Here is a 13,148-nt window from a genome sequence, read left to right on the forward strand (position 1 = left end):
GTGTGTGTGTGTGTGTAACTACAGATCAAGCGAAAAAAGGGAGAACGAATGACCAGTATGAAAGCAAGAAATGAAGAGAGTAAGAGAGAGAGTATGACAGTAACCAAGAACACTCCAGACAACACCAGCGACACCCACCTCACTAGCTCACGCAATACTGGAGGAGAAGACAGTACATGGATAGCACTTAGCTGCAGCAGGGAGAGAGATGGGAGTTAATACGGGTTATAACAGATATTCTAGAGTCATTAACTTGGTGTGGGAAACTTCACTTTTAGTATGGAACCTGCAAGTTCTCTGGGGATTTGACCCTTAACTAAGGCACCTGCAAGTTCCTTTGGGACTCCATATTTTACCGGAACACTCACAAGTTCCCTGAGGACTTCACAATTTACTACAGCACTTACAAGTTCTCTGGAGACTTCACCCTTTAGTAAGATATCTGAAAGTTCTCTTATTGCCTCACCTTTTACTAAGGCACCTGCTAGTTCCCTGGAGACTTTATCCTTTACTAGGGCTACTTGCAAGTTCCTTAGAGACTTCACGATTTACTAGGGTACCTGCATGTTCCCTGGGTCTTCACCAACTCACCAGAGCATTTGCAAGACGCCTGGGGACTTCACACTTTACTAGGGCACCTGCAAGTTCCCTTGGGACTCTATCCTTTACTAGGACGCCTGAAAGTTCCCTAGGGATTGCACCTTTTATTAGGGGACTTGCATGTTCTTTGGGGACATCACGCTTTACGAGAGCACATGCATGTTCTCTACTGACTTCTTTCTTTACTAGGGCATCTGCAAGTTCCCTGGGGACTTCATCCTTTACTAGAGTACCAGCAAGTTCCCTGGGGACTTCATCCTTTACTTGAGCCCCTGCAAGTTCTTTTCGGATTTCACACTTTATTAGACAACCGCAAGTTCTCTAGAGGCTTCAACTTTATTAGGGTACCATCAAGTTCTCTGGGAACTTCACTTTTTACTAGGTAACCTACAAGTTTTCTGGTTTATTGTTTCTCAAAAATTATCGAACAGGGAATTAATTATGAACATCTAATTGTGACTATGACTGCAAACTGACAGCATCGCAATTTTTGAAACTATATCTGTAGATCCGTTATCATCAGTGACTATAAATCAGTTTGGATCTATAATTATAGACCAGCTATAATCAATAACTATAGACCAGCTATGACTAATTACTGTAGACTAGTTACAATTCAGCAACGGTAGACGAGCTATAAGCAACACCCATAGACCAGCTGTGATCAATAAATGCACACCAGTTATGATCAATAACTATAGACCAAGTTTGATCAATAGCGGTAGACCAATTATAATCAGTAACTGTATACCAGCTATGATTATCAAGTGCATACCAGCGATCATCAGTAACTGTGGGCCAGCTATAATCAGTAACTACATGCCATTTATAATTCGTAACTGTTGACCAACTGTGATCAGTAACTATACACCAGCTCAAATCAATAGATGTAGACTAGCTTTGATAAACAAATGTAGACCAGACTTAATCAGTAACTGAAAACCAGTTATAATCAGTAACTATATACCAGCTATAATTATCATATATGAATCAGCTATAATCATTTACAATTGATATTTACAGATCTGTTGTAATCAGTAACTATATACCTGCTAAAATCAGTATCTATAGATCAGCTATAACCAGTAACTACATATCATCTATAACTAATAATCATAGATCTGCTATGATCAGTAACTACATACCAGCTGCATGATAATCAACAACTATAGACCAGCTATAATCAGTAACCGTCCGCCAGCTATAATCAATAATTATAGATTAGCTATAATCCGTAACTATATACCAACTATGATTAACAACTATAGAGTAGCTATAATAGTAACTACATAACAGTTATAAACAATATTTAAAAACCAGCAACAAGACAGTAACTGTAGTCCAGGTATAATCAATGATTGTCAACCTTCATTGATCAGTAACAGCAGACCAGCTATAATAACAATCTATAGACAGATACAATTAATAACATATATAGACCAACTATAGTCAGTAACATATGTAGACCAACTATAATCAGAAACTTTAGACCACTATAATGATTCACACGTATAGAATAGCTATAATTGATCAGTAACATTAGACTGGCTATGATCACTAACCGTAGACCAGATATAATCGTCAGAAAGGTGACTATGAGGCCAGCGTCATCATGAGGAGAAGAGAGAGCTTGAAGATGTGCCCAGGTGTCACTGTCGTCATCATGAGGATCATGAGGAGGGAAGACATGAAGATGTGCCCAAGTGTCACTGTCGGCAGCCAAGGAGGCGGTGTTTGGCGTAGTTAAGTATCTCAAAAGTTGTTTATTTAGGCGACAAGTGGCTGGTGCGCAGCCAGAGTACACCTGCAGCCGAGGATGCACGATCTAACACAACTTTTTCTCCCGCCGGGTCGGAGATGCTAGTCTGAGGTGGGAAGAAACGGCAGACCCCACACGAGTCATGCTAGAAACCTATACACAACCGGGTAGCCTTCACAAAGGCCATAGTGAGAGATGTTTTACAATCGTAGTGACAGATGATGCCTTAAAGTTCCGTGCAATCAATACGAGGAGCGTAGTGTGGTGGTCGCTCAATAAACAGGGAAGTAATAAGGCGTCGACCGGCTTAAAATAACATAGTTGGCAGCATTATGGTGGGAAGAGCCCGGCTGACTGTTGCGTCTGTTTAATTTTACCATGAGACAGGAAGAGAAGGAACCTTATAAATTTGCTCCTTTCCCCCTCCCATGTGGTTTTTACCCTCCCCCAGTAAACTCTCAGCTTCTATTACTCTATACCAATATCTTGCAGCTCTGGTCGTCTACTAGGAGCAAGTTCAGAGCTCAAATGCACTGGGATCACTCGCGACGAGGCATCATCCCACCTGAAAACAAGAACACCGTCAGACAAGATCTTCTCAGACAGACAAAAATCTGTAGACATATCTCGGGTAGCGCTTCGCCACCTCTGCTGCAGCTGTTGCGCAATAAATAGCTCCCGGGCGACAGTTTTGTTCACTAGAATTAGCAGGCAAGATTATATATACATATATATAGCTGGGAGGTCTGGTTGTACCCACCTCCTTCAACCATCAACCCCCTCCCCACCCATCTATCCCCAACGCCCCAACCTTATCTACCGCCACCTTCCCCGCCCCTTACATCTCAGCTTCTTGCAAGCAGTTTCTCCCGCTGGGGGGCATCTGCTGTCACATAGCATTTGCTTAATCAAGGTCACTGAAGACTCCACGTCGTCTCTTTACTTTCAAGGTGTATATATATATATACACTCAAAAATTGCCTTAACTCATTAATTACAGTCACGAATGCTGTGAGGGACGACATCAAATTCTATCTTCTAAAGGGGGATTTCAAACCAGGGTATTTCTACGGAAATGTCAGAAGGCACAAGCCGGGAAATCCTGTAAGGCCGATCATCTCCCAGATCCCTTTACCAACCTACAGGTTGGCCAAGAAGCTAAACCAATTGAATTCACCTTACATCCCTACAACTTGCTCCCCACGATCGACTGAAGTGTTTAATGATATCCTGAGGAATAGATAATCACATGGCATCACAACTTCCTGGATGTGGAGTCTCTCTTCACAAATGTACCAGTGGAGGGAATAATAGACATAATCCTGGATTATGTTTACCAATATCATGTCTTACCTCCCCTGAAGATGCCCAGAAATGTATCAAGAGAAATGTTACGTGTCTGCACCATGGAGGCACCTTTCAGATGTCTGCAAGGCAAGCTTTATCAGCAGGTTGATGGAGCAGCCATGGGGTCCCTCCTGTGGCTTCTCTTTGCGCAGGCATTTATGTCCTGTGTCGAAACTACAGTACTGCGACCTAAGAGCATGACACCCCATGTTTACTACAGATGTGCAGACAACATTTTTATCTGAGTTGATAACTTAAACTCACTGGAAAACCTCCGCAACTGACTCCAAGAAACTTTAGGCTGAAGATTTACAGTAGAGTTGAGTAATGATAGTAAGATTCCTTTCTTGGATGTTATGGTGAGTGCCACAATAGGATCTTTCATCACCGACGTTTACAGAAAGCCCACCAACCAAGGTAAACGTATGAATGGAATAAGTAAATATACTCAAAATTACAAGAGGAGTGTTACTCGTGCATACGTGAGGAGAGCGATCAAGGTGTGCTCAACCTGGCAAGTACTACACCAAGAACTTCAACGTGTCCTGCAAATGTTAATCAACAATGGATATTCAAATACTGAGTTTGATACCATCGTGGACAACATGCTGGAGCAACATCTCGTGGCAAACAGACAACCTCAATATGACAATATCAAAGTTTACTACAGGAACACGTATACGACAACATATCGAAAAGACGAGGTCGTACGAGATATTGAGGCCAGAAACTGCAAAGCGATTGATGAAGACAAGGATATCAGTCTGATGATATACTACAACAATCTGAAAACATGTTCGCTCGTCATGAACAACAACATGGCAGGTCGTTCTGGAAGTTTGAATCGTACCGATGTGATTTATGAATACCGAGGCAATACTGGGGACTGTCAGCCCCACCACATAAACTACATTGGACACAACCTGCACTAAGCCGCCGCCTCTCACTCCACTTAGAAGAAGGTGGAACAAAAATACCAAGGGAGATTATAGTGAATAACACCAAAATCATTACCAGTTGCTGTGATCGGAGGAGACTACAGATATTATAAGCCATTCACATTAGAGAGAACGCACCTGTCATCAACATCCAGACAAACATGACCACCGCCATACGACTTTTTTGATGGCCCACCAATAGGGCGTAAACGGATGGGACACGTCACTGACCCGCCACCATCTACCTAGTCCGCCATTCCTAGACGACAGGAAGGCGTTCCTGGGGTACGAAGGTCAGAGAGAATCAGACGAGGCCAACCTGACCTCAGCTCTGCATCCGGACGGTATCAGTCTCGCTTGACCTACCAAGAGTATTTGGTGATGGATGTTCTATATTCCTGCCTCGTGTAATATTGTTATGTGTTTTTCCTCAACTGTATGTTTTTCTACATGTTTGTTTCCACATGTTGTATTTAGATCGTAGCTCATACTACCTTTCATGATATTGTTATTTGTTTCGCATTTAGTGTTTTCCCTTACTTTTATGTGCTATGTGCTGTGTTTTTCCAGAGTGCTTTTATATTTTGTTTGCGTTTTGCATATCATATCCTGGATTTGTGAAGTAGTTTATTTTTCTCTTTTTGTAGATTCCTGATGATGCCATTGTGAAGGTGAAAGCAAAATGTAATAAATGGAGAACTATGGCCAACTGGTGTTTGAAAAATTAGAGAACATAAGAAAGAAGATTATTCACTTTAAATATGACGTCGTATTCAATTCTGTGTGCATATATATATATATATATATATATATATATATATATATATATATATATATATATATATATATATATATATATATATATATATATATATATATGAATTTCCCTGGGGATAGGGGAGAAAGAATACTTCCCATGTATTCCCTGCGTGTCGTAGAAGGCGACTAAAAGGGGAGGGAGTGGGGGGCTGGAAATCCTCCCCTCTCGTTTTTTTTTAATTTTCCAAAAGAAGGAACAGAGAATTGGGCCAGGTGAGGGTATTCCCTCAAAGGCCCAGTCCTCTGTTCTTAACGCTACCTCGCTAATGCGGGAAATGGCGAATAGTCTGAAAGAAAAAGAAAGAATATATATGAATATGTAATGATAATGATAATATCTATTACTTTTATCATTATCATGCAACCATTTTCAGATGTTCAGTATCACTCACAGACTCTGATGCATATAGAAAATGGTTCCCAGTAATGAACAGAACTCCTAAAACACAACTACCTTCCACTAATTTGCAGCTCACGACGCGACCCAGACATTCACCACAATGCTGACCTCACAAAGAGGATGATATCTCTCCACACTCTCAAAAATAACTATCACTACACATCCCTTTAATTACCCCAAATTATACTTTCCTTACTTATTTCTTAACTCGAAAATCCTCCAAATCTGGTCACAAATTATATGTATGAGGTTCGTCACTTGAGGTTTCAAAGTATATGAGCTTCGTCAGCTGAGGTCATCTCCTCAGAGAGACTAAGGTCAACACCAGCCGTATCGTCGAACATCCATACAACATTAGGTCACATCCCCAGATGTGTATACCACAGAAACCAAGGTCGCCATAAGTCACATGCCTTGACATATGTACCGCAGGAATTAAGGCCACCACAGGTCATGTGCTGTGAGGTATGTGCTACAGGAATTGAGATTACCACAGGTCACATCTCCTAGGTATTTATCACAGGAAATAAGGTCATTATAGGTTACATCCCTCACGTATGTAACAGAAATTAAGGTCACCATGGATCACATCCCTGACGTATGTACCGTATGATCTTAAGTCACAACAGGTCACTTTCCCGATGTAAATATAGCAGAAATTAAGGGCACAACAGGTCACATGTCCTAAATGATGTACCACAAACACTAAACTTACCACAGTGCACATACAAAACGTATATACCACAGAAACTAAGGTCAACACAGTTCACATGCCGACGTACGTACCACAGGAACTAAGGACACCACAGGTCACGTCCCGACATATGTACCACACAAACTGAGGTCATCTCAGGTCATATCTGACGTGTGTACCACAGGACGTGTGTACCACAAGAACTAAAGTCACCTAAGGTCATATCTGCGGATATGTATGACACTGAAGCCAAAGTCACCAAAGGTCACCAGGGGTCACATACCCTTCAACACACTTGGAAGAACCAAACCACGTGACTACGTTACTCTCCTAGAAACCCCTACACACACATACACACACACACACACACACACACACACACACACACACACACACACACACACACAGTGTTACCACAGTGGGTGTCTAGATATGTTGGGCACACACACACACACACACACACACACACACACACAGTGTTACCACAGTGGGTGTCTAGATATGTTGGGCAGCGGGCCAGGAGCGACAAGGTAGGTGTGGGTGGGACAGATGGTAATTCTGAGCTACATCAAAGGCTGTGTGTGTGTGTGTGTGTGTGTGTGTGTGTGGGTGTGTGTGTATGTGTGTGTGTGTGTGTGTGTGTGTGTGTGGGTGTGTGTGTATGTGAGAGTGTGTGTGTGTGTGTGTGTGTGTGTGTGTGTGTGTGTGTGTGTGTGTGTGTGTGTGTGTGTGTGTGTGTGTGTGTGTGTGTGTGTGTGTGTGTGTGTGTGTGTGTGTGTGTGAACTTTATTGTGACAATGTTTGGGAAGCAGACGTATGAGGTCAGCTGCAGCACACATAACAAGTCAAGATCTTATTCACAATATAGAAAGACTTACTTGTTGTTGATCGCGTCCTCTCACCTGCCAGATCACGTAATATAAGACTGAATGTAATAATTGTAATATTTCATAAGTTAATCATTTCTATATTCTTTCGTTATTTTTTTCTATGTCACAACATACTTATATAACATAATTCATCCTGAGATTACTAGTAAATTCAAACTCTCAGCGCTCTCGTTTTTTCACCCCTGTAGAAGTCTTCCAGACTTTCTCTCACCATCACCTCACCGTATTCCGCCATCACTTGGGTCAATAAGTACAGAGAGTAGTGATTTGTTTCAAGACAACGAAACTATGGCAAGGATTCTCAACTTATTTCTTTCTACCGTATTTACAGCTGAGGATACAGTGCATGCCCTTCATTGCTAAGAGGGGAAAATGTTTCGTCACATATTGAGATAAAAGAAGGAAGACTATCAGAGCGGAAGGGAATAAGAGTAAATAAAACAGCAGGGCCAGATAAGTTTTATTCAAGGACGCTGAAACTTCGGAAATGAGAGATACTTAATCCCTTGACTACGCTGTTCAGTAAGTAGCTCGCACTTTGGTAAATGATCCAGAGGGATGGATATCAGCCAATGTGACATCGATATTAAAAAGTAATGAATCACTGCCCGAAAATTGTCGTTCAATTAGCTTAACGTCTTTAGTTGATAAACTAATGGAAACCTTCATCTAGGGTAAGACTGTATAAACTACTTTGAGGACCACCACACAATAAACAATTCTCACTATGGCTTTCGACGAAATCGCTCATGTTGAAAATCTGCTTGATTTTGTTTATGAAATGAGTAATATCATGATTCAAAGCAGATGATGTCATCTATTTCGATATTCAAAGCGCATTTGATAAAGGTCCACATCAAAGGCTACTGGCAAAAGTTAAGTCTCACGGCATAGATGGGGTTGTACTTCGATGGATGAAAAATTGACTTACTATCTATAAACAAGGACCAGTGATTAACGGTCGAGCCTCTGAATGGTTAACCGTAACAAGTGGTGTGCCACAGGGATCAGTTTTGGGACCTCTTCAATTTCTCATACACATCAATGATATTGATAATTGACTGCACTGTAAGATATCTAACTTCATAGACGATGCTTAATTGGGAAATGAATCTACTACGGAAACTGAATGTTTACAGCTTCAAACTGATATTGTGAAAGCTAATCAACTAGGCTAGTAGGTGGCAACTGAGTTTGAATATAGATAAGGGCAAAGTTGTATTACATATTGGTATACGAAATCTCTGGTGACCTAAAGCCAAGTAAACACTGCACAGAGGCTGTAAAAAGAAGTGACCACAATTCTTGAACTCATAGGTGGGGCTTTCAAATCTAAGTCGCAGAAAATTATTCACACTTTGCAACTCACCGATGCTTCCCTATCTGGAATGTTGTGTCTAGGTTTGGTACCCTTCCTGAAGAAAGACGTAGACTAAATGGAGAGAGTGCAGAGACGAGCTACCAAGAGGATTTCTGGGCCTGAAGAAATTCTATGTGAGCCAAATAAAAGAATCAAATCCATGTAGAATAGAAAAGGAAGGTTAAGAGGTGATCTAATAAGGCATTCAAGATTATTAAAGGTTTGGATAATCTCGATCTGGCGCGCTACTTAAGCATAGATTCGTCTGATATTACTCGAAGTGATGGACTTAAAATCGTGGGAAACGTTTTACCTCAAAGGAGGTGAAATACTTTGTTCCTCAACAGAATTGTTGATATATGGAACGATGTATGAATTATTGTAATTGAAAGCAGCACCATAAATACGTTTAAATATAGACTTGATTAGTCATGTTGCTTTAACTCCTTGACTAACATTATCTGTACCTCCTTAGCTATACATGCATACAAGTCTTCCTCTGAAAAATCTGTTTTTCTATTGTACCACACTAATCAATGAGTATCTTTCTTCTTCTACTATCATAAACAGCCTTGTTACGACCCAGCGCTCTGTTGCTGCTTGCAATCAGTTCCATATTTGGTTGTTGATATTCATGATATAAATAGGAGAGTGCCCCCTCACATTGGATTTGGACTGGTTAGCGCAAAGGACAGACGGAAGAGTAGCAACATTCGTTCACATCCAGTTTCTAATTCCCATGTATAATGCACCAATACCAGGGCCTCCTATCTACGATAAGGCCCCCATAGATCTTTCTGTGGTTTTCTTCAACTAGGTTAATTCAGCTCATTGACAGAACATCGTCCACTGTAAACCACATCACTCCAATCCGCTTTATCCCTTGCACACCTCGCATCCTCCTGCTCCTTCAGCCCTCAAGTCTTCAAAGCATCTTTAACTCCATCCTTCCACCTCATACCTGGTTTCTCCCTTTCCCTCGTTCCTTCCACATCTGACCTCTACAGTATACCCTCCTAGTCATCCTTTCCTCATTCATCCTCTCTATACGCCCAACTCACATTAAAATCTTTCCTTTAGCTCCCTCAGACAAACTCCTTTCACAACCTCACATCTCTTTTACCCTATAATTGCTCATTCGATGAACCCTCCTAACTCTACCTATTGTCCTCATACATTTCATTTCCAACACATTCACCTTATTCTTTGCAGTTTTGTCTGAGGCCAACGTCTTGTCCATACAGCACAGACTGGACCCATCTTTATTCTTCAAGACAGTGACCTCTCTCTTTCTACACAATTTTCAATGCACTCAAGAGCTTTGGCACCTCACCCACCCTTAGGTTCAATTCAGCTCCCGTGGTTCTATAAGCTGCCATAATCATTTCCAGATATCTAAACCATTTCACTTCCTTCAAGTTCTTTCCATTCAAACTCACATTCCGACCAAAACTTTTCTCTCTTCACTACTAAACCTAAAAGCCGTGCTTATATTCACGTTTGCTCTTAACGCAAGGAACTGTGCAGGATAATCCTTCATAATGTTTGATGATTCATAAGGCATTTACGAAATAATCTCCTTAGAAATTTCCGAAATTTCTTCAGAATGTGGAGACGACCATACAGTTGTCATATCACATGGAAACGACCATACATCTGTCATATTATATGGAGACAACCATACACCTGTCATATCATATGGAGACGACCATACACCTGTCTTATTATATGGGGACGACCATACACTTGTCATATTATATGGAGACGACCATACGCCTGTCGTGTATGGAGACGACCATACACCTGTCATATTATATGGAGACGACCATACACCTGTCATATCATATGGAGACGACCATACACCTGTCATATTATATGGAGACGACCATACACCTGTCATATCATAGCTCAGTCATTTTCCAATGGTAGCCAACTCTTGCTGTTATGATCTGTCAATGATATTGGTTTAAATCTAATTTACTAGACTTTCTACTATATTTTCTTCTTCGATTTTTCTTTACTTATTTTCGCTGCCTAATTAGTTAACTACCCATTTGAAAGGATACATTATGTTTAACCACTTATCTTTTATCTATGGAATTACCGACTTGCTTACTCCCTGCTTATCTATTCGATCATTCCTTAAGTTATCTCCTTCCATCCTTCCCGCTCACGATCCTTCTGGCAAGCTTTTGTGGTGACTAGAAACACGATCTACGTTGCTTTTGATCGACTGAGCGACAGTAAAGGACGGGGAATAGAGGATGGGTGGGTGCATGTAGCAGAGAGAGAGAGAGAGAGAGAGAGAGAGAGAGAGAGAGAGAGAGAGAGAGAGGAGTCATCAGTTCACTATGTCAAGTATCCACAATTGGCATCTTTCTCCTTAAAAACACAGTAAGTCCTGAGTGGGCAGAGCAGGAGCCAAACAACGTGGCTGTACCCAGGCTGCGGGGAATTTGCTCCAGAGTCTGAAAAACAAAATAAACACAGATGTTTTTCCAGTTTTTTTTTTTCCTTTTCTTAAGCAAATGTTTTCTCTCCCTTGAAATAGATCAGCGTGTAATATATCTCCTGTGCCTGTCAAATGCCAACCATTTAACGTTACATCTCTCTCTCTCTCTCTCTCTCTCTCTCTCTCTCTCTCTCTCTCTCTCTCTCTCTCTCTCTCTCTCTCTCTCTCTCTCTCTCTCTCTCTCTCTCTCTCTCTCTCTCTCTCTCTCTCTCTCAGTAACATATCTTTTTTTTAGCTAATACATATTCGCCATATATATCCCTGGGGATAGGGAAGAAAGAATACTTCCCACGTATTCCCTGCGTGTCGTAGAAGGCGACTAAAAGGGGAGGGAGCGGGTGGCTGGAAATCCTCCCCTCTCTTTTTTTTTTTTTTTTAATTTTCCAAAAGAAGGAACAGAGAAGGGGGCCAGGTGAGGATATTCCCTCTAAGGCCCAGTCCTCTGTTCTTAACGCTACCTCGCTAATGCGGGAAATGGCGAATAGTGTGAAAGAAAAGAATATATATATATATATAGATATATATATATATATATATATATACGAGAGAGAGAGAGAGAGAGAGAGAGAGAGAGAGAGAGAGAGAGAGAGAGAGAGAGAGAGAGAGAGAGAGAGAGAGAGAGAGAGAGAGAGAGAGAGAGAGAGAGAGATAGAGCTATCTACCCACATCTTATGCAACAGTAATACCCTCCATCAGGTAATACGGTGCAGGTACATGCGCCCTGAAAGCTCGAAAGGCCAAGAGAATATCCAGAGGCGACCCTTGACTTATGGTACCCAGCCACTGCTCTCTCTCTCTCTCTCTCTCTCTCTCTCTCTCTCTCTCTCTCTCTCTCTCTCTCTCTCTCTCTCTCTCTCTCTCTGTGTGCGCGCGCGCGCGCGCGCGTGTGTGTGTGTGTGTGTGTGTGTGTGTGTGTTTTCATTATTGTATCCATCATAATCAAAACCCATGCTCGATGAGTGACGGACTATCAAATACGCAGTATCAAAATACTTTTGGCTCTTTGCTTTATCTATGATTTGGTTTGTGAAGGTAAAGGATCAAATGTCGTGGTCTTTGCGAGACTGTTAAACCGAACCTTTGACCAGCTGTATCACGCCCACTGGAGTTGCCCGGGGAAACCCGTCCCTAAAAGGGAAATAATGATAATACGAAACACACATCAGAATAGGATTCCACTCAGTTTACTGGGAGTCTTTAGTTTGCTAACTCTAACAGCTTTGAAAAACTAGGTCACCTACCAAGAGTAGAGGCAAAGTCAAGTAAAAACAATAAAATTTGTTCATATTGATATAAAGTAATAAGGAATATGTAACCTTAAAGACGAGTTTACCTCAGACAGAAAACTAAACCAAAGTTAAGACTGGTCAAATGACAGGAGAGACAACAGAAATCTATAAGGTTAAGCGACAGGAGAAACAACAGAGGCCAAACAGGTTAAATGACGGGAGGCAACAGAAGCCTAACTGGTTAAACCAGAGGAGAGACAACAGTAGCCTATAACGACAATACATGATCATGACAATCTTACAATACGACTACAAAGCTTGGGGAAAAGTTAATCTACAGCTTGAAAGACTATGACCCAAGACTTTTAGAAATATCGACGAACAAATGGTCATGGACGAAAGAGACATCACAGAGAAGTTACTGTACTGATGAAAATAGTGAGGAAATCTGTCGAGTAAAACAAATGGTCTAGGTCACTCTAGCTAGATGCGATAGGGCTCGCTATAAGCTTTGCCATGTTCTATGCGCGCGTGTGTCCTCCTTTAAACCCAACCACTTATCCTTTCTTTTCTCTTAGCCATAAAAAAATATTCTTTTTT

The sequence above is a fragment of the Panulirus ornatus genome, chromosome 17, assembly GCF_036320965.1.
Source record: "Panulirus ornatus isolate Po-2019 chromosome 17, ASM3632096v1, whole genome shotgun sequence".
Taxonomy (NCBI): Eukaryota; Metazoa; Arthropoda; class Malacostraca; order Decapoda; family Palinuridae; genus Panulirus; species Panulirus ornatus.